Source organism: Ostrinia nubilalis, chromosome 26 (assembly GCF_963855985.1).
Source record: "Ostrinia nubilalis chromosome 26, ilOstNubi1.1, whole genome shotgun sequence".
NCBI lineage: Eukaryota > Metazoa > Arthropoda > Insecta > Lepidoptera > Crambidae > Ostrinia > Ostrinia nubilalis.
Window position 1 is genome coordinate 1,606,309 of NC_087113.1, and position 23,490 is coordinate 1,629,798.

At 38.6% G+C, this 23,490-nt stretch overlaps 1 non-coding gene across 1 annotated transcript; it reads right to left on the minus strand.

The window, feature by feature from the left end:
- Positions 1 to 1,031: 1,031 nt before the first annotated feature.
- Trnaa-agc (transfer RNA alanine (anticodon AGC)) lies at positions 1,032 to 1,104 on the minus strand. Its single transcript has one exon. It is a non-coding gene; the product is annotated as a tRNA-Ala (tRNA).
- Positions 1,105 to 23,490: the final 22,386 nt, after the last annotated feature.

Here is a 23,490-nt window from a genome sequence, read left to right on the forward strand (position 1 = left end):
CTTCTGTACTCGCCACTCTGCCCGGTGAAGCTGGAAAAGCTCATCAAGCTACCACCACGTGCCCCTTCAAAAAATAAATTTAAAAAAGCAAAGAAACCGGACTAAACATTTTTTTTAACTTCAGCTACATTAGGTACATGTGATAGATAGAAAGATAGTTAAGGAGATACCTACCTTTGTGGCATACAATACGAATTATTAGAAATATAATTAATTCGACAAAATAATAATTGTAGTAGGAACGGAAAGTATCATAGGAATAAATCTATGTTAATTTGATCGACCTCGGAATAACGTTAAAAAAAATTCAAATCTCTTCAAAATCTCATTTGAGAAATAAGATTCACATAACTATTAACATGGAAAGCATTGGGGGAGGCCTATGTTCAGCAGTGGACGTCCTATGGCTGAGATGATGATGAACTATTGACAGTTTTTGTTTGGAAAAATATTAACTGGTCTAAAATTGGAAAATCTACCTTTGACTCCCTGTCAGATATAGCGTCATTATTTTCTAGTGAAATTACAGTTTCTTAAAAGCTCAAACACCACAAGACGTTGTACATTTCAAGCGCACTTCCCGTGTCCCGCAGTGTAAGCCCCACCTGTTCTTAACAGTAGGTGTTTCAACAAAAACCGTCTTTAAAACGTACATGTCTTCACTATATCCCACAACATTTCCTCATTGTATCCCATCCATTACTTATTTCCTTCACAACTTTTAGTACTACTCAAATTATAGCCATAAATGTATACCACAAGTTATTATCTTCGTTGACTGATCAAAAAAATTGTCCTAATTATTTTTAAGTATGCCGTTTGCTATTTTAAGTTACAGTTGGGTGAACAGACCGATGATCGTATTGTAAGGTGTTCGATGCAACAGGTGTGAGCTTAAAGCTCTCGTGTATTGGGTGCCAGTCGATTGTGAAATCCATTATTAATTGAGAATTATTACCTGTTAAAGAACCAATATTATTATTGTGTAAGGTCATAAAAGTCAAATTTAAAACAACTTGAAAAAATCGAACTGCCTAAGGCGGGAATCGAACCCACGACCTTTCACTTGCTGGGTGACTGCTCTTCCAACTGAGCTACTTGGACACCAATAAAAGTCATTTATTTTTTTGCAAGTAGGCTTAACCGGAGGCAAGGTTCTGGAGTGGAAAACGCAGCGTGGAACGTCCCACAAGGTGGCCCAACGACCTTATAAAGGTAGCTGGAAGGCGCTGGATGCAAGCCGCTACCGTGCGATGTGGAAGTCATTGGGGGAGGCCTATGTTCAGCAGTGGACGTCCTGTGGCTGAAATGATGATGATGCTTTTGAAAAGCACTTTTACACGTAGGCACTAGCTGCGTCCCGTGGATTTGTTTGTGTGGATTTCGTGTGGGTCCAGCCATTCTCAAGTTTAATCTAATCTATTCAAGATCTTAAAGTAACAGCAACATTATTTGTTTCTTAATTGGTAGCAGTTGTGGTCTAGTGCTAAGACTACCAGCTATCATAGACTCAGAGTTCCCAGGTTCAATTCTTCGTGGGGGCAAAATTTTTGGCCTGATTTGATTGGTGATAGGTCTTGTTCTAAGTACGCCTAGCTAGCTTTCTACCATATTGCCTAAGGCTAGATTGCACCACCTTAATTTAACCGTAACTATAACTATAACCAGTGTTTTTCATTGGAGTTTGTCTGAGTTTTAACGTTTGTAATAATTAAATGTAAGATGGTGTAATCCAGCCAAAGTCGATCGCCATACCAAAAATTCCAGTAAACTTGTCTTTCAACTGGGAATCGAATTCAGAACCTTAAATGTACCCCACTACGACATCAGGATTCCCACACAGTCAAACAGCAAATCCTAGTCAGCAATTTGTATTCCAGAAGCTACACAATTGCAGTTCAAGCGTACAATATAATAGAAAAACCTGTTCGTTCTAAACTAAACGGTTCCGCATTCTTCTTCCAGGAAACGTGATGAAATTGCTACTAAATGATATGATGTTAAGTCGGCACTGCGTTTATATGTAGCGGTAAATGTAGCCTCAGTTCCATGGTTGTCTCATGAAGTAGAGACCCCGTTTGTGGCTACAGCACACATTGGACATTTAGGTTGAAATAAGTATAAAAAATACTGCATTAAAAACATTAACCCTCTATCTGGCGCAGAAATTATAAGGTATATAAATGAATATTTGAAGATGAATTTATAAATACGATATAAAAAAGATTAGCTGTGCCCGCGACTTTATACATGTGAAAGTTTGAATAATATTTTTCTTTAGATACTGCTCTTGGTGATAAATGTGCTATTCAACTCTAAAATATTTTTTCAAATCGAACAAGTAGTTCCTGAGATTAGCGCGTTCAACCAAACGAACTCTTCAGCTTTAAAATATTAGTATTATTTACTTTAGCAAGTATAAAACCAATCCTTATTCATAATAAATCTGAATATATTCCTCGATAAATATGCAGACCCGCTCCATCGAAATCAAATCAAATCAAATCAAATCAAATCATTTATTTGTAAAACATAGGTAAATGTATAAATCAGGTGGTACATAATAATGGGTAGAGCTCTATGTTTGGCCTATGAGTGGCATACAAATTATAAGTCCCATATAAAGATACAAAAAAAATTAATAGTTACATAACATAATAATTCAATGTCAATTTTTAGAATTTAACTTTAATGCTTACAAAACTATCATGTCAAAATTATATTACAAATTAGTATCAGTCAAATATTCAGTTAATGTATAATATGATTTTCTTATTAAAAGGGTAAATAGTTCTTTGCGAAAAGTGTTCAAGCTGGCGTCTCTTAACTTTTTTGGCAATTTATTATAAACTTTAGGAGCCATACAGTAAAAGCTTTTCCTTTTTAACGCGGTTTGACAAGTTGGTGCGCTTAAAGTGTGCATAAGACGTCTACTGGATAGAGTGGGAAACAGATGTAGATTTCTCTTGACAAAGACCGCAGTCTCGTAAATGTAGAGCGAGGGTACAGTTAGTATTTTTAATTCCTTGAAGTGTGGTTTGCAGCTGTCCCTCCACTTCAAGGATTTTATAGCTCTGATGCATTTCTCGAACTCACTGAAAAAGCTCAGTTTTGAATGGAAAAGCTTAATGAACCCTACATACGTTCCCAAGAACCACTGTGAGCTTTCTGAAGAAAAAACGAAAAGCTCAATGGCTTAAAATCATGTATATTAATAAAACAAAAGTTTAAGTCGAGCTTTTTTAGCGAAAAAGCTCAATGAATCGCGTGCACAGTGTAGTGGGAGATTCCCTAAGCTTTTTAGTGTGTATTTTTAAAAGTTACTTAATGGCTTGCTTCATTTTAATGGGAGGTTTATCCGTGAATACCTGCTAAGTTTTTATTTTTTTTAAATCTACACTTATACTTACGGCCGCCCACGACTTCGTACGCGTGGATCCCGTTTTACCCCCTTAGGGGTGGAGTTTCATAAAATTCTTTCTTAGCGGATGCTTGCGTCATAACATCTACCTGCATGCCAAATTTCAGCCCGATCCGTCCAGTGGTTTGGGCTGTGCGTTGATAGATCACTATGTCAGTCAGTTACCTTTGAGTTATATTTAGATTTACTAACGGAACTAGCTGCCCCGGCGAAATTCGGTCGAAATCTTAACTACCTAGAATCATCCCCAAGGGTATTTTACCTATAAATCCACACTCAGCCTATTTTACTTCGCCAGTAAAGACTTCCAGCTCAAATTTGGTAATCGGAGACGATGATATCTCAGTTTTTTAAATATTATAACCCCCCCTCAATTGCCCCTTAATGGTGGTATTAATCACCCCACCACAGCGCCCAAATCGTTAATTCTTTGTAATTAGAGCGATCCCACGCTAGTGAATGCCCCGTTCATAGTTCAAATCAGTGCAGTTATTAGTGGTCTTGTCTTAAGTCGTTATACAGGGTGTTCTTAAGTTATATTGTACGAGTACCTGATCAGGTGGTTCGTATGACGGACCACTACGCTAGTTTAATTTTAGGGCCGGGTCAGCTAGTGTGTCAAATTCAAAGGTTTGAGTTACAAAAAAAAAATGCATTCGGTTTCTTAAAATATCAATCAAACCAAATCAATTGTAATCATGATATTTTTGACTTTAAGCACCTTGCTTTGGTCAAAATCTTGAACGCTCGAAATGAACTTGAAACATGTCGTTCTCTAAACTACAATTTTAAAAAATATTAGTGAGCAAAAAACGGGGCAGAGGAAGACCGCTCAAAAGATGGATAGATGACATCTGGCAACAAGCTGAAATAAACTGGATGCAAGTGGCCGGGGACAGAGTCGGTGGAAGGTTGAAGAGGAGGCCTATGTTCGAAGACGAATCCCAAAGGCTAGATAGTGAGTGATTTTCTTCGTTAATTTTGGGAGTTACAAATATTGTGGAGTAATTTACAAGACGTATAACAACTCAACACCCTGTATAAAACTTCTTTATCTCGGTAACCCTACGCGTCACACTCGGCGGGTCGCGGTGGGACCGTCCCACGGCTTCGTAATGAGTCACTGGGTTCCACTCCCATTCACGACAGGTGATACCGAACAAACCAGTTCCTGTGATAATTCTCAGAGTATTTATTTCGTGTTGGGGTGGACAGATCGTTCACAAACATCTAATTCTTCTACACTAATATTATAAAGAATAATATTGAATGGGCTCCAAAACTACTGGACCGATTTGAAAAAATCTTACACTATTAGAATCCTACATACACTACAATATTATGTTTGATGGACAAAGGCGGCACGCTGTTCGCCGGGTAGGTAACATAATAATTAAATCAATCTAAAAGGTAAAAGTATTAATATTCTCTAGGAAGAAATTAAACTGATTTTTAGTATTTTTTTTGTTTTGAGGCAGCAAACAAGTACATAGTGGGTATCAACAATTTCACAATTCAACATCACAATTTTATTCACATCACTTACGAGTGCATGTCCCAAATAAAGCTTGCCCTATCACCACTTTGAGAGGTCTATTCAACTTTGATCACCTGGATTAGATCACCCAGGCCGACTCCAGGCGGCACTTTGGTGTCCTTTGAATCTTTGATCACCCATGGATAAGAAGTCCACTTTGATCACCTAGGTGATCTTATCCATAGGTGATCTTATCCATAGGTGATCAAAGGACATCAAAGTGTCGCCTGGATCACCTGGATGATCTAATCCAAGTGATCAAAGTGTCTCAAAGGAGATGACTCCAACATATCGGCTGGTGTTGAGAATTAGCAGAACAAACTCAGCCATCTTTGTCTCTAAAAGATAATAATAAACAGCTTGTTATCACGGATAATATTTCAAGCATCCTTTTGTCTGATCTGGAAAATCAGGAAGCTCCCATTTTCTTTACAGACAAAACTTTTTAGTAAAAAACCCACTATCTCAAAGGCAATTGCTAGCTTCCTACTCCATATTTATTTCACAACTAGCCGTGCCCGCGACTTCGTACGCTTGAAAATTGTTTGAATATTTCCCGTTATTGCAACACTTTTCTTTACTGCTCCGCCCCTATTGGCCTAAAGCCTTCCTCGATAAATGGTCTATCCAACACCAAATTTTTCAAATCGGACCAGTAGTTCCTGAGATTAACGCGTTCAAACAACAACAAACCCCAAGGAAAACGCAAACGCAAACGTGGACGCCCCAGGCAAACTTGGCGGCGCACTGTAGCAGACGAGGCGAAGAAAATCGGCAAGACCTGGAGCGAGATCAAGCGCGAAGCTCAAGACCGAACGAGATGGAGGACTGTTGTGGACGCCCTCTGCCCCATCTAGGGGACATAGGACCTTAAGTCAAGTAAGTCAAGTAAGTGAAACAAACAAACTCTTCAGCTTTATAATATTAGTATGGACTTGAGCTGTATTTTTCCGATATTTCCAGACACTATTATTTGAGACTCAGATTATAACAAAGCTAATTCTACACAGATCTGATGTCGGTCCCCTCACCCCCTGGGATGTCCAATAGTCAAAGGGACACAGGCGGAATATTGCGCCGTTGATTGGTTGGTAGTGGAAAATACAAAGAAACTAAAAGATTTCCTCGATAAACAAGTTTATTTGAATGATGAATGTTGCACCACCTAACTTTGACGATAACCGGTGTTTATTTTTATGGATTTTGACAGATTTTATTCTCGTTCAACATTTATATTAGAATTGGGCATGGCTGAAAACCAGTGTTGCGAGGATCTCTCCTTGCAACGTAGACTGAGCCAGGTCTAATTGCCTTCGGTGTACCTTATAAGTAGCTGCAAGAGTCAACTTCCGGCCCTTTTGTTTAATGGTTCGAAGGCAATATTTTTTTTGTTTTTAACATTTATTATCCGAAGTTGCCCAACTTACACTTATTTCTGAAAAACTTTGACGTTTGTTAAAGTTAAAGTATGGTGCAACCCAGCTTTAAATAATTCGCATAAAACACTTCTAACAGGAACAACTACAAATACTTACTTACAAACTTTTGTCAAAACAAAATTGACTTACAATCCTCAAGACGTCGTTCCGTCGTACCTCCTACATTAACACCATCTCTGAACCGTGACGTTGACTCAGACCATGGGTCAGTGCTTCTATGACTGTCGTGGGAGGATTTTTTTATAGCCTTTTGTTTATAAAAGGCAGCGAGTTATGCAATTGGAGCGGTGGAGAACTTAGCTTTTTGGGTACGTTGCTGAGTTTTCACGCCCGTATTCACAAACATTACTATATGGTCTCACAGAGTGCGTGGACGCACAGGGTGACACACGAACCAATCGCAGAGCTATATTCAACGCTGTGCGTTCGATTTGCTGCTTCACTTAAGCAAGCATCGTTTGTGAATACGGGCGTGAGTTTTTAGTCATCGCTTCATTAAATCTATTTAAAAAAGATCTATTTACTCTTGAGTACCACAAAATGGATATTATATCGTTTAATTGTTTAAACTACATAGCTTTTTAACTTTCCATTGATTTAACACGTATCTATTTGAAATAACATTAATTCAATAGTTTATTAATTTATTTAACGATCAATGTGCTTTTTACAAGCTTTTTATTTTATACCAATTTATTGCATTGAGAACCAAGTGCCAATATAATATTAACATATGAATGACTTCTTATGTTAATGTATGTTAATTGTATGAACCTAGAAGTTATAGAATAATCATGCAGTTAGTCCATCTTTTACTGTGGGAAAAGTAGTTTTACTACAAATACTTAATAATAACAAATACTAGAAAAAATTCAGTGCATATCCGATGGCGCCGCCATTAAAACCTTTAGATCGTCCGTCCATCGTGCAGGTAAGCTCATCCTGTTTTCCCATTAGTTATAATCCAGTGTAAGTCTGATGGCGCCACTTCGAACTCCTCCTATGTTCTTCTGATTAATTTCGTTGCGGGTCCAATGACAGTTTAACTTACCCCCGGGACAAACTTGACCTACACTGGTTGGGTTTTTATTGGCGGTCAAGCTGTAGATCCTGGCTACACAGGAGTTGCAGCGGTTGGAAAGAGAGGTGGAAATAGTCTCTGATGGCGCCACTTGTCGACTTGTCGTCTAATTTTGCATTTGTATCGAAGGTAATCCGTCTATCGTGCAGGTTATCTCATTCTGATTTCCCATCGGTCAAAATCCAGTACAAGTCTGACTAAGGTCGTCCGTCTATCGGGCAGGTAATCTCACTCTTTCCTAATCCAACTATAATATTATAAATGCGAAAGTTTGGATGTCTGGATGTTTGTTACTCTTTCACGCAAAAAGTACTGAACGGATTTTTATGAAACTTTACAGTATTATTGTTTATAACCCAGATTAGCATATAGGCTATAATTTATGTCGATCTGTGACAAACTAATTTCACGCGGGTGAAGCCGCGGGCAAAAGCTAGTCGGTCATAATCCAGAGCAAGTGCGACAGCTCTACCATGAGGTTATTGTCGCCTAATTTTGCATTTGCACCTCGAACGTCCGTCCATCGAGCAATCTCATTCTCACACTTTCCCAGTCATTGATTCTCCGCGCGAATACACAATGTTTATTTATAAACCAGTCTTTACATTAGAACCTCAACCATGCGATCCTTTATACATACCGGCCTTAATTACCTCGACATTTAAATATCATTTGCGTATTAGTTAACATGTTAATTACTTTGAAACGCGTTCTAAGATGCTTAGTTTTTGTTGGGAAAACTCGATAATACTCAAAGGTGTTTATGGGAATCGAAAGGTCATAACAAAGGTGTAAATAGTACGCAAATGATGGGGTTTGACATGGGAACTTGCTGAAGTGGTGTAAGAAATATGGAATATGCAAACTAAGGCTAAGTTGCACCACCTAACTATAACCGTAACTATAACGATAACCGGTGTATTTTGTATGGAATTTGATTGATTTTTGACGTTTGTTAAAGTCAGAGTAAGATGGTGCAACGAAGCCTTAGTAAGTAGTGTTTCTAACCGGCCAATCTGGAAGTCATTGGGGGAGGCCTATGTTCAACAGTGGACGTCCTGTGGCTAAAATTACGATGATGATCAAACAAGTAATTTGTTTTTGATTAACTGTCTCTTCTACTTTTACCGTATAAGCACTTCATCCCACAGAGACATCCCGTTTTTTGCAGGACCTGCTTTTTGCGGGATCCTACCATTCAGGGACTGGGTAGTCAATGCGAAAAAACGCTCAACGGTTGGAATGTGCAGGTGTCAAAATGTCCATACGGACCGGTTGTTAGTGTGGCAAAAAGTATGAACGTCGAAATGAGCAATGGTTAAAATGATCTGAAGTTAAAATGTCTTCGGGTTTATTTGAACAAGCGTCTTATTGTATAATAGCTAACGTGAACACGTGTTTAAATGCATCAAGGTAAATATGTCCAAAAAAACTTCATTGGCTAGACTACAAGAACATTGAACATTTTGACATTTAATTTTATTAATTTATTCATGAGCACAATATATCAGTTGATCATTTTATCTATCACACCTTTTGTTGTACTTGTATTTTGTGATGTGTACCATTTGTCACTAAACCATTGTAACCATGGTAACAATGTACATTTTGGCACTGGGACTTTTTGACGTTCATACTTTCTGCCACACTAACAACCGGTCCGTATGGACATTTTGACACCTGCACATTCCAACCGTTGAGCGTTTTTTCGCATTGACTACCCAGTCCCTGAATGGATCCTACAAAAACCACAAATAGTGTGTACAAACGACATGCTTTTTCTTTTCCAACATTTATTTTTGATATATTCTTAATATAATAATATAACTCAAAGGTGACTGACTGACTGACTGACCATAGTGATCTATCAACGCACCACTGGACGGATCGGCCTGAAATTTGGCATGCAGGTAGATGTCATGACGTAGGCATCCGCTAAGAAAGGATTTTACGAAACTCCACCCCTAAGGGGGTAAAACGGGATCCACGAGTACGAAGTCGCGGGCGGCCGCTAGTTTTTCATAAATCGCGTAGATTCAGTCACTACATTTTTGTAAATAATGATATTTCATTAATGACGTATCAATCACGAATGCCAAGTTACAACAATGTTTAGTCTTTTAATATAAGACCGTCGTCATCTCAGTTTCCTTTTTTATCAGGATATCTCTCAAGCATCATCAGTCCCACTTCCTCAAAATCCTGTTCCATCGCAACATTATCGGCTTCAACCGTAAATAAACAAAGATTGCCCACGGTTGGTCATTATACAAATTGTAGTGCCTACATCCTCTTAAACATAGACCAGTTTTGATGTAGACACCGCAACTTTGTAAAATTTAAATATTCGATTGGTATGAGTGAGTAGGTCATGCATGAGTGAGTACTACAAACTGTCATCTTCGAATCGGTAGCCCAAAATCCTTGGGCGCAAAACAGAAGAAAAACACCACACGGAATGGAAAAATAGCGAAGGATGCAGGCAAACAAAAGATGCGGTTCCGGACGTATCGACAAAGTTCTCCCGCAGCCTCATCAGACTAAACAGGGACAGCATCCGCAAGGTCCTGAGTGTTAGGTATAACCGGACATTGTATGTTAAACAAACACCTACACAATAGGTGGTACAGACAGCCCACTGTGCAGGGGATGCATGGAGGCAGAGGAAACACCGCAGCATGAGCTCATGGAGTGCAGCAGCGTAGCAGAACAACGGGCTCAATTTCTTCGATCACCATCGTCGCTGCAGTAGGCCTGTAGCAGCCTAGACGGGATGCTTGCCTTCTGGGGGGATCTGGGGTGGTTGGAGTAGGAAGATAAACCACAAATCGCGCACAATAACCCAATCATGAGGCTATGTTCGGTATTCGATTGCCCTATAAAACTAACTAACAACTATCCTTGGGCGCACCTGACCATTATGAAATGGACACGCCCCCTCTTGATTGTTTGCTTGAACGCGTTAATCTCAGGAACTACTGGTCCGATTTGAATATTATCCATAGCCCATTTATCGAAGAAGACTTTGGGCTTCGCCCTACAGCCAATAGGGGCAGAGTAGTAAAGAAAATTGCTGCAAAAACGGGAACTATTATTCAAACTACCTATTTCACGCGTTTCGTACTGTCAAAGGATAAAGAGAGATAAAGTTTAGTAGTAAGACTATTTTCTAAATAAGTATTTTTTGGACTTTGCCGATATCATCGGCGTCTATCTCTTCAATTAGTCTGTGTCCCAGACTAACTACAGTCGGATATCTGAGTGATACGAATAGTTTTTGCGGGGCTTCGTCGCGAAAATGATAATGAGTATCGAGCGGTTAAAGTTTCCGTTAATGATCCAAGCTTCTTCATTTTATCTATCTCTCTTGTACTATCTACAGATATCGTAGTTATTGGAGTTTCAACTAAGGAATTTCAACAAACATTTAATTTTGAAAAGTTTTGGTCTTAAGTTTTGAATGAAGCCAAATTCTTACAAGTTATTTGCAGCGTTGCTTGTGGATAGAATTCGACCAAAAAATACTTAAGTATACCCAAGTAAACTAAGACACCTTGACATCCAAGGAATTAGCTTGAAAATTACATTTAACAGGCAACCACATAGTTGCGTCTATAATATTACCATTAAAAATAAAATGCATACAAAAAGCATATAATTGCAACTGACCCCTAAAACACCGGCTGCGTGCACGCAGGGACGGCTGTCGTCCGTCTCGCTCGCACACCGGATTTGAAAAAAGAACCCTTGAGACCTACATTTGTGCCGTTGGCACTTGAAGGTTTTAATGGCGGGCAAATAATTCGAACTGGAGTGTAACTGAACTGGGTTTTTTATGTGGATTTGAAGGGGATAAAGTAAAATATTACTACTACTACAATATTTAATTTAGAATATAAATAAAAACATGACCCTCTTTCTGGCGCAGTTGGGTAAAAATATCATACAAAGATTTGCAAAACATTTATGAGAATTAATTCTTACTAGAACGTGCAAAACTTCAAACAACTATTGTTGTTATAGCCCAATGGTGTCGGTATCCGAGGGACGCAGGTTCGAACCCCGCCGCGCTTCTGGACTTCATATTATTGAACCCATTCGTAACACACGTATATTTAGCTTACCACCAGGAGTTTGCGGGACTATTAGTTATTAGTACTTATAATTTACTCATCGGCAGAAAAGTTTTCGAATGGCGACCACGGGCCGGAAGACGTAGTGTGGGCAGGCCCCCACTAGGTGGACCAACGATCTGGTGAAGATCGGGGAAGAACCTGGATGCAGGCAGCGTGGGACCGTTCGTTGTGGAAATCCTTGGGGGAGGCCTTTGTCCAGCAGTGGACGTCACGAAACGAACGAATCTTAAAAAACATCTGTTGTACACATGCTGACAAATGTTTGTGAACGGCATAATTATAGAATTGTCGCAAGCGCCGGCGCAAGTATTCAAGTATTTAGCGCAGGATCATCCACGGCCCAAGGCTCGGGCGAAATGTCAGATGCGTGGCCCTTCACTGCCAGGGCTGTCACTACTGAGTTATTTTAAAGTAAACTTTATTGTGTACCTACTAGCGGCTACCCGCGACTTCGTACGTGTGGATCCCGTTTATTGTGGCTTTACCCCCTTATGGGTTGAATTTTGCAAAATCCCGTCTTAGTGAGCACCTACGTTCGGAAAGGAACCCCCATGCAAAATTTGAGACTCCTAGCACATGTAGTTTCTGAGATTTCGTGACGAGTGAGTGTGTGAGTGACCTTTCGCTTTTATAGATATAGATGGAAAAAGCTTTAATGAAGTATACTAGCTTTTGCCCTAAGCTTCACCTCAACTCTCAGCCCTTTTGCTCTCAAATCAAATCATTTTATTCAGTACTAAAGCCCTTTCCACACGTCCCAAATATAGTTTGCCCTACCACCACTAAAGCCTGGTCCGTGAGCACGTAGAATTTTGTCCAATGACCCCAAGCTACCCATCCTTATCGCTCACGCGTAATTATATTGCTGTCGCGACAGTGCGACGGGCGCCCGCAGTGAGTGTGCGAGCGCGACAGCAACATAATTACGCGCGAGCGATAAGGATGGGTAGCTTGAGGTCATTGGACAAAATTCTACGTGCTCACGGACCAGGCTTTAGTACTGGCCAACATACAGGCTGGTGCTGAGAAGAAGTGGCGGAAGAAACTCAGTCACCTTTCTCAGCTCCCGTTTCCACCGCTGCAACTCCTGTGTAACCATGTTTTATAGTTCAGTTTTTCAAAATTGAAATATTTCATGAGAAATTTCAAAGTTTTTCTTTCCATAAAGTCTTAGGCTGGGTTGCACAATCTTACTTTGACTTTAATAAATGTCAAAAATCTGTCAAACTCCATACAAAAAGCACCGGATAACGTTATAGTCAAAGTTAGGTGGTGCAACTCAGCCTTACTCAACCTTCTTAAAATACTTACCAAATTGGTCTGATAGACCAATAACCGATTGAGTCCCAGACGGCATTAATTAATGTCTTATCAATTGATTATCTATTGTGTCTAGATTCGCGGAGCTTGAAGGATTAATGATGGCCAATAAAAATATTTTTTTTCTTTTTGTGATAACCCTATAACTTAACTTATACCATTTGCTGCTAGATAGGTCTGGCGAGTGGAAAATTGACGGTGGGAACTAATGCCAACTAGTTATGACCTCTTGTAACATTTAGCTCGGTGGACAGACGACTTAGGATCCAGTAACGCCGCAGACTGTAGACTCTTACGCCCGTATTCATTACATTACGATGAGGTCTCACAGTGCGCGTGGATGCGAAAGGAAAATTTTCCGTGCCTATAAGCGATTTTGTGAAAAATATTATTGGTAAATGTCCGTTGTGCATAATCTTTTCTTAAAGGTTTTAATGTTTTTAAACCTTTGTTTGTCACCTGTCATCCGCTTTGCAAAGGAGGGAAGTCGAACCTTAATTTCGAACTCCTCCTATGTTCTACTGATTAATTTCGTTGAAGGTCCAATGACAGTTAACTTTCCCCCCGGAACAAACTTTAATTTACTGGCTGGGTTTTTATTGGCGGTCAAGCTGTAGATCCTGGCTACACAGGAGTTGCAGCGGTGGGAACGAGAGGTGGAAATAGTTCCGTTACTATGTTACTAGTAATAATTAAATCTGAAGATTCTCCTAAAGTGATACCTCCTATCTATTACATTTGTTTGACATGGGCATTAATACATATAACAATAATCATAGCTTTTTATGCAGAAGACAACCATTTTTATGACAAATTAATTGTAAATCTGACGTGTCCTTCTAAAAAAGGCATCCATTAGTCTAGATTTCTCCAAAACTGTCTAGCATTACTAATCCTTTGACTAAAATCATCTTCAACGTCTTCATCACATAAATCTTGTACAAAATGTCTGATATTCAAATACATATAAACCAAAACAGTACATCTAAAATTCTCACCTACACGCTAAATTATCCAAAATTGCTTGAGCTAAGCCAGCGTTGAATTTTGGAATACAACGAGCTCAAGTTACAGTGGTCTTGTAATGCATGTCCAATTTATGAAGACATCTTTCGCGGTATATTTCAGTTGATAACGAGGATCTAGTTATGTTAGATGAGAGGCCAGTTGACAAAGATCTGTCATAAGGAATAGATAACTCAATAGCAGAGGTCACGCTACCTGGACAGGTGGTTCAAGAGTCATTGACATTAAATATTATTGATATTGAATTGTAGTGATTCGGTCGTTGTCATTTAGTAATGGGTAGGTTCTTATGTAGATTTCATAGGTACGATTTTGCAACAAAAATCTATAATCTGATGTCAAATCAAATCAAATAGTTTATTCATCATCATCATTATCATTTCAGTCACAAGACGTCCACTGCTGAACATAGGCCTCCTCCCCCAATGACTTCCACATCGCCCGGTTGGTAGCGGCCTGCATCCAGCGCCTTCCTGCTACCTTTATCAGGTCATCGGCCCACCTTGTGGGTGGACGTCACAAGGTACGTTTTCCAGTACGTGGCCTCCACTCCAGAACCTTGCTGCCGCATCGGCCGTCAGTTCTGCGTACTATGTGCCCTGCCCATTGCCACTTTAGCTTGCTAATCCGTCTATTACAGTTTGTTCAGTAGGTACCTACATAGACCCTTTCCAGGGCACTTATACGTCGTCCCAAATATAGCTTGCCCTACCACCACTTCGGGACAACATATGGGCTGGTGCTGAGAAGAAGTGGCGGAAGAAACTCAGTCACCTTTGTCAGCCTCTTTTTCAATCGAATACAGCAATTTACATCATACGTTATTAGAACCAATTCTTATGATTCCAAAGAAATGTCCTTTTCAACGCAAAACGCGTCCGGGCTTATTGCTTATCTACCCACATTTTCTTAGAAATATTCCCCTTGTGATGTTATGAAAAATAACAATATAATATTACTTACTAAAACAAAATGTTGTTTGTATTGTACATGTCAGTAATTGGTGAAACCATATCAATAACGGTATTTTTCCATAAGGTAAGAACGAGTAATAGTGATTGGACAATAAGATCTCACACTCGCATTAGGGAACGAATTTTAACTCCCGTATTCACAAACATTCCTATGAGGTTTCACTTTGTCCTTTGGGCTCTAGACTATCTGTGTACTAAATTTCATTCAAATCGGTTCAGTAGTTTTGACGTGAAAGAGAGACAGACAGACAGACAGTTACTTTCCCATTTATAATATTAGTACGATTAGCTGTCTGCCAATAATATTTCCAGCCCATTTAACAATTTAGAGTTTTCTGTGAAATTGACAAGCAACAGTGAACCAAAGTTTACAATGCATCAAAAACTTTCAACAAACTCGCTTTCAAAGTCAATAAATAACATTAAACTGTTCAATACCGAAAAAACTGTTTACTAACTACTGATAAATTACAATGTTACGTAAAAAAAGGTCGGAGGTAGCATCTTGCCCCGATTTTTTACACGCAACCCGTTTCTTTTTTTTAATACCCGTTTTTTGAGGTATCAAAAAAAATGAGATACCAAAATGCATATCGATTCTTATTGAAAGGAATTAGGACTCGGATTTCTTTGTTTTTAAGTTTCGAAGCGGCAATGTGTTCGTCGATACCAATTTTGGTTTGCTATCAAAACAGAACTCACAAACTCGTATATAGTTCAATTTAAGGTTGAAAATAGTGTAACAAGCTTCAACCTGGCGACTATTAAAACAGGTTTCTTCCCATACAAGCACCTGATTTCAAGAGGCTGGTCTTGTTTTAACTTTTTTTCTTTTAATGTCGGTTCGGGCACAGGTGTTTTGTGTGTACCAGTTTGGTGTGTTTCGGCCTCCGTTGACGAACCTGTCGATGCATTGACAGATGGCGTTTTGGCGGGAACCGAGACATGCATTCCATTTCTTTCGTGTTTCGAACGCGTATTTTTTAAAATGTTTGTTCGAATAGGAACGATTGTCATTTGTTTTTTTTTTATGTAAAAAGGGGTAAGTTGGTTTTCAACCGACTTCAAAAAAGGAGGAGGTTCTCAATTCGACCCGTATGTTTTTTTTCTATGTTTGTTACGCGATAACTCCGTCAATTATGAACCGATTTTAACAAATCTTTTTTCGGCGTATAGGTAATACCTCAAGGGTGGTCCCATTTAAATTTAATAATAAAAAAAACAACCCCCATGGGTGGAAAATTGGGGATGAACTTTTTTATACGCAATATCTCCGCCGATTATAAATCAATTTGAACGATTATTTTTTTGTTGAATAGGTATTATCAAAAGGGTGGATTCATGCGAATTTGAAGAAAATGTTTCACCCCCAAGGGTGGAAAATTGGGGATGAACTTTTTTATACGCAATATTTTTAATTTTTAGTTTTTTTTTGTGTTCACGCATTTGAAGTCGGTTTTATTTTTTTTTAAAGTTAATTATAGATTGTCAATTCTATAAAGTTGAATTTTTATCTATACTTATAATAAATCTGTTGAGAGGTCAATTCTGTACATGAAATATATTTTCAAAATAACTATCAGGGGGTGATTAGTGATCGATACTGATGCCAAAAATGCAATCAGTAAAATTTTTGTCTGTCTGTCTGTCTGTCTGTCTGTCTGTCTGTCTGTCTGTATGTTCCTTATAGAAACAAAAACTACTCGACGGATTTTAACGAAACTTGGTACAATTATTCTTTATACTCCTGGGCAGGTTATAGGATACTTAGGAATTCCCACGGGAACGGGCATTAGCGGGAAAATCCTTTTGTATGAAAAATCTAAACCGTTTAAGTTAGACGCTTGAAATTTGGTAAGCAGGTACCTTAGTAAACTTAAAGCTTAGTTATAACAGGATATTGCAAAATTCCTACGGGAACGGGAATTAGCGAGAAAAAACATTTGTATGAAAAAATCTAAGCCACGTAAGATAGACGCTTGAAATTTGGCATGCAGGTACCTTAGTAAACTTAAAGCTTAGTTACAACAGGATATTGCAAAATTCCCACGGGAACTGGAATTAGCGAGAAATTCCTTTTGTATGACTGACTCACTGACATACCCACCCACGCACAGCCTAAACGGCTAAATGTAGGCACTTGAAATTTATAAGGGACGTAGCTTAGGTACTGTAGAGGTGCACTAAGAAAGGAATTCCCGAAATTCCCACAGGAACAGGAATTACCGGGAAAATCCTTTTGTATGAAAAATCTAAACCGCTTAAGTTAGACGCTTGAAATTTGGCATGCAGGTCCCTTAGTAAACTTAAAGCTTAGTTACAACAGGATATTGCGAAATTCCAACGGGAACGGGAGTTAGCGGGAAAAAACATTTGTATGAAAAAATCTAAACCGCGTAAGATAGATGAAGGGGGTAAAACGGGATCCACGCGTACGAAGTCGCGGGCGGCCGCTAGTAAGAAAATAATATTATTATGTAATATTACAATACAGTCAAAGGTACCTTTTGTTTTACATGCAATTTATCAACATTTTGAGAATAAATATAATTATTAACAAGCACATCAGTTAATGTAATATTAAGTACACTTTAATAAAGTTCCACGATATTAATTTATTGTACGGTCAACAGTACACTACATAATTTATGTGCAGTGTTTAGGTTAATGGGCTGACATTTAAGCCAGCCGACTGGTCTAAAAGACCTAACCCTTTAAGTTAGCGGGCAAAAGCTTTTGCTACAAAATACAACTCAAACTATTTCTAAATACCTACATCACAAACTGAGGTTTCCTGCGTTTAAACTCTGCCCTCTGGCATTTAAGCCTCAACTTTGACCTAGTGCTTGGTGCCTGACATCAAATGTCACGTGTCAAGCGACGTGCAGGTTGGGATTTTGAAATATTTAGGGAAACTACAATTTAGGGAAAAATTTGTGGAAGTAAATGTTTTTTTTATGTGACTGGGTTTTACTAGCTTATAATAAGGTATTGCCTTATATACCTCTAAACCTCTTACATCTATTACAAGTGTTTAACGTGCTTAGTCATTTTGGCTACTTGGTCTGGAATATTGTAAGTTTCATTTATTAAAATACACCTACTGTATCCTACAGCTGGGTCTAGGTTCCTGTAAGATCCCTCTCATGGTACAAGAGTTAGACTATACATTGAGAAATTAATTTTACAACAAAAACATCCTAGACTGCATCTCACATAATATTAGAGGCGATTACGATCAAATACTTGCCTTGTTCTGCACTAAAAAAAAAAACAATAATAATCTCATGGCGGATTTACACTATGCGGAAATTAGCCGAGTCATCAAGTCAAAAAAAGAGAGGAGTGGGGATAAAATTCATTCATTTTTCATCCCCACCCCACTGTTTTTTTGACTTGACTTGGCTAATTTCCGCGCAGTGTAAAAGCAGCATCAGAGCTCTAAACCTCCACACCACAATAATCAACAACCTATTTTAACAAAATGTCCACTGCTGGACAAAGGCCTCCCCCAAGTATTTCCATAACGACCGGTCCCGCGCTGCCCGCATCCAGGCGCCTCCCGCTACCTTCACCAGATCGTCGTTCATCATCATCATCATCATTTCAGCCACAGGACGTCCACTGCTGAACATAGGCCTCCCCCAATGCTTTCCATGTTGATCGATTGGTAGCGGCCTGCGTCCAGCGCTTCCCTGCTACCTTTACGATGTCGTCGGTCGATATCGTCGTTCAACTGATAACAAATATCTAACTATGTACTGTGTTATTCCCATTCCTTTTTCCTATATCTTTTCCTTTCAAAGGAATGTGTCCCAAATCGTAACTACTTCAAATTAACAAGAATTTCTCAAGTACCATATTGACAGATTCAAACAAGATTTCAATACAAAAACGCAAGCTTATCTTGTTACAAAAAAATTGTAACTTTTGACATTAACCACGGTTCTAGGAACCTTATCAGGGTTGTTTTAGCGATTTCGAGAAATTTGTAACTACCTTTTTTGTACATTTAAATGGCAAAGGTCTCCCTATCACTTAGAATAAGAATAAGAATAAGAAATTTATTCATAATGTTCATTACGTATCAAATTTAGCTTGTAAAATCCCTAACTACAAGCTCAAAATGGCAGCTTGTCAAATTTTCAGAATGGCTTATGCCCGTTTTCACCATCAATCCCTTATTTTTATGTGAACCCTATGAAAACAAAATGTCTGTTAAGTGTTACCATAGGGGTCACTTAAAAATTACGGATGGTGAAAACGGGCATTGGTATCTTTTCAGGCTTTAATATTACCTTTGCTACTACTACTATAAATTGCAAGATTTTCAGTGACTTTAAAAAAATATTAAACCACCACCGTCCACCCACAAGGTGGACCGACGACATCGTAAAGGTAGCAGAAAGACGTTGGACGCAGGCCGCTACCAACCGGGCAACATGGAAAGCATTGGGGGAGGCCTATGTTCAGCAGTGGACGTCCTATGACTGAGATGATGATAATGTAAAAAATACTACCGTATCGCAGTTCGACATAAACTAGCCAGCTTAATAGGGAAATAATGACTCATTTCATGACGATTCCTTAAAGATTGAAATCTAAAAACATTCAACAACTTCAATTAGGGAGGCTTAAGTTGTCAATTTCTTTTTTACAACCGAAACGAAATATTCCAACCTTACATTGTCATTATCAATTTCAGCTTGCTCACCAAACACTATGATAACTTCGTAAGCTGGTTACAAAAGTGAGGCACGTGTAGGCGCAAATATTTAATTTTGCAGGTAGATGTCGCTAGACAAGACATTTTTCATAATTAGGCTGGAAAGGTTACAAAAAAAAAAACCAAATAAACAGTCGTTTTCTTTTCCAAATTGGTTTCGGTATCGTTTAGTCACAACCTTATTTTATTATAGTTCGAAATTCAAACCGTTCTAGCTAGACAGTAGTAATTTTTTTCTTAATATGGCGGCAAATGTTACAAAAAAAAGAAATTAAGCAGTTCTCTTTTCAAAAATGGTTTTCGTCGTGGTAGCAACCGTTTGTCCAGAACCTTATTCAAATCGTTCGAAATTCAAACCGTTCATAAACATTCCAATTTCGCAAACCAGCCAGCACCAAACAAAAAAGGAACGTTCTCGTTTCAACCCCTGCGTCTCGCGCGGGGTCCACGCAGCCTCTGCACCCGGGCCGTTACTGATCTAGCCCCCGCCCCCCTCTGCCCGCTCAGCCTCCCGCGGCCAAACCGCTGCGAGCGCTCGCGTCGGCCAGTCGTGCGCCGCGTCACGATCCCTGCCACCTGTGGCGCTAACGATAAGGACAGTGCGTGAGCCATCGGGCTATCTCATTCGAATCCGTGCTCGATTCTGTTTTGTTTTCTATCACCCGGATCGCAGTGATTTTGTGACAAGTGAATGGTGTGTGTATTTTATTATGTTCATCATCAATGAAGACCGGATGGCTTAAATTAAAAGTCGAAACCAGTTTGGATCGCCAATTTCCGCTGCGCCGTGGGAGTAAAGCCTTACGTCTCTTTGTTAATTGGTTATTTTTTTCTTTAACGACACGTTTCGGTGGGAAGTGTAAGACAGTTACAGCTTTAAGCCCAAAATTTGAGCTTTTTACTTATTATTTCGACCAGTTTTTCATGTAAATTAACGCGGAATTTTGAGATCGGTCCGGATGATACGAATCGAATTAGATCCTGTCAAAGGCCGCGGCTTCGTCTCGGAAATCAAGTTATTTCCCGGAAAAATCGCAAAATAGGACCCCGAAGGAGGTTTTTTCTAAATTTAATTATTGGAAATCTATTTCAAAGGACAAAATCAATTTGTTACTTACTCGAAAAGGGATAAAAATGTGTTTAAAATGACATTTCAGATCAAAAATAGGAATCAGTTCCTTTTCAAGGTCTAAAAGACCGCCATTAGCTAAATGAAGTTTAAACTAAACGTGAAAGAAAAATTTTCAGGAAAATTCCGTATTGATTTCGTGAAAACTGCGTAGAAAGAAAATAGCAGACGAAATCCATTTCGGTGAGCTTTGCCGCGCTTCGAAAGCCTTCTTTGTAAACAAATTTCGAAAACATTGCGAAAATGAATATATTAACATGAAAATATTCCATTTCAGTTGAAAATTAGCTTTTTGCAAACTTACTTTCGTAGCCAAGTGTAATCAAATAATATGGCTACCTATACAAATCATTATGTAAAATTGACAACAATATTAAAATGTTGTTATGATAGGTACCTACCTACAATTACCTACTAATTGATAAGTATAAAAAAAGCTCTTCAGTAGTGCTTCAAAAGCTTCAACAACATTTTCCATTTCAATCTTCTATTACATACCTACATATTCTTGTAGGCATCTAGTAGGTAAATACCTAACCCAGGTTCGTTTAGCTGTGTTAGCTCACTTAGCTACTCGCAATTTGTTATTTAGGTGCCTTCTAAGAAACGTAACTTGCTTGGCAACAGATGGTTCTTACAAAAATTACGTTACTTGTTACTTATCTAAGTAGATACCTAGGTAGTTACAAGGATACTGTTACAGAAATAGACATTTTGTGTTATGATCTATTAACATTAAGTACTTGGGCTTAAAATAGATCACCACCTTACATACACCACTAGCTGTGCCCGCAACTTTGTAGGTACGCATGAAAATAGTTTGAATAATATTTCCCGTTTTTGAAACATTTTTCTTTACTGCTCCGCCCCTATTAGTTGTAGGATGATGTTAAATAGCCTAAAGCCTTCCTCGATGAATGGGCTATCTAACACAAATATTTTTTCGAATCGGACCAGTAGTTCCCGAGATTAGCGTGTTTAAACAAACAAACTCTTCAGCTTTATAATATTAAGTAGGCATAATCATTACTGTCCTGGGGGTTTGTTTGGAAGAGATCACTTCCTAGCGATAAGGCCACCTAAATTATGTCTTCTTTTAATATCAGTTTTGTGTGATGTGTTCGAAAAGAGCTATCATCTACCTTTATAAGTAGGTATTTTACAATTCGTCGCGCTGATCTCAAGTTAATCCGCGTCAAATCGTTCTAAACTCAACTGAAACTCGACTCAAGACTTATTCGTGAGTGTTGTTTCATGAAATGACTCAAATTTGCCAGCTTACAACTTCCAGTTAAAAATAAACAAGTCGAAATGACGGATATCCGAAAACCTACCATTTTCAAATGGCCGTTGACATTTTTTTACACTGACTGAAAAATATTTTTTGCGTGTGTCATTCAAAATATAGTTTTAGAAATTGAATTAGAAACTTTATTGGTATAACTAGCGGTATAACATCAGGTGCGATTGTGGTCAAATGACTGCCTTGTTATGCATAAAAAAATTTTAATCCAAAATAGTTGAATTTTATTGAATGAACAGTAATCCCAAAAAACCTAATTCAAAATCAAATTCAAATTTAAAAAACCTAGTTACTTTAATAGCATACTTTATAACTCTGGTAAGTGGGCAGAAAATTTGAAAACATTACGTTTGGAGGCTGGCCAAGTAGGTACAGTAGTACACATTTAATAAGGCGCGTCGTGAATCTTCGGCCACGCAGACAAGGACAAAATTTTTCCGATTATGTTCCCCGTCGCACTTGCGCAAGCCCCGCCCATTTCATAATTACACTGCAGGCCAATTGTAACGGAATTACGGGGAATAAAATATTTATCTTTTTGACAAAAAAAGTTTAATAGAGTATTTAAATAAATAAATAGACTTCTTAAAAAACAAATTATAAATACACTTGTGGTACCCGTCGTTGTTCCCGATTTCCATAACACAAGTGCTTTTGTTACATACTTTGGGATCGATCGGAGCAATGTACGCGTCTAATATGTATTTATTTATTTACTAGCTTTTGCCCGCGGTTTCACCCGCGTGAGATTTAGTTTGTCATAGATCGTCATAACTTATAGCCTATATTATGTTATTCTGGGTTATAAACAATAATACTGTAAAGTTTCATCAAAATCCGTTCAGTAGTTTTTGCGTGAAAGAGTAACAAACATCCAGACATCCAAACTTTCGCATTTATAATATTAGTAGGATTATTTTTGTGGGATGTATTTAATCCATAATTTAGAAATGTTAATATTTGCATGCTACATATAATTGTAGCGAATTACGATAATGAACTTTATTTTATTTATCATAACACCTTTAATATACTGTACTCTACTAAATGGCAAATAAATATTTGAATTTCCGAATGTGAGAAGAGTGAATGCTGAATCTATGAATGAATTGTGAATGTGAAGATGTACGGAGATTGGAGGCTCACAAAAATAAAACACTTTTTTTGCCACTAAGTGTACTTTTGTCTGCAACGCGTCTACGCACTCTAGAGTATGGCGGCTGACTAACATGTGTCACAGCGCGCGCAAACATGACGCAGCGACGGACCAATACCGGCACAGGAAGAAGACGCGCCGTGCGTGGGGTATCCCGATTGGTCAATAGCATTTCCCGCGCTACTTAAATTCGTCTTCTGCGCAGGTACATCGGTGAGCCTTATTAATTGTGTACTACTGTA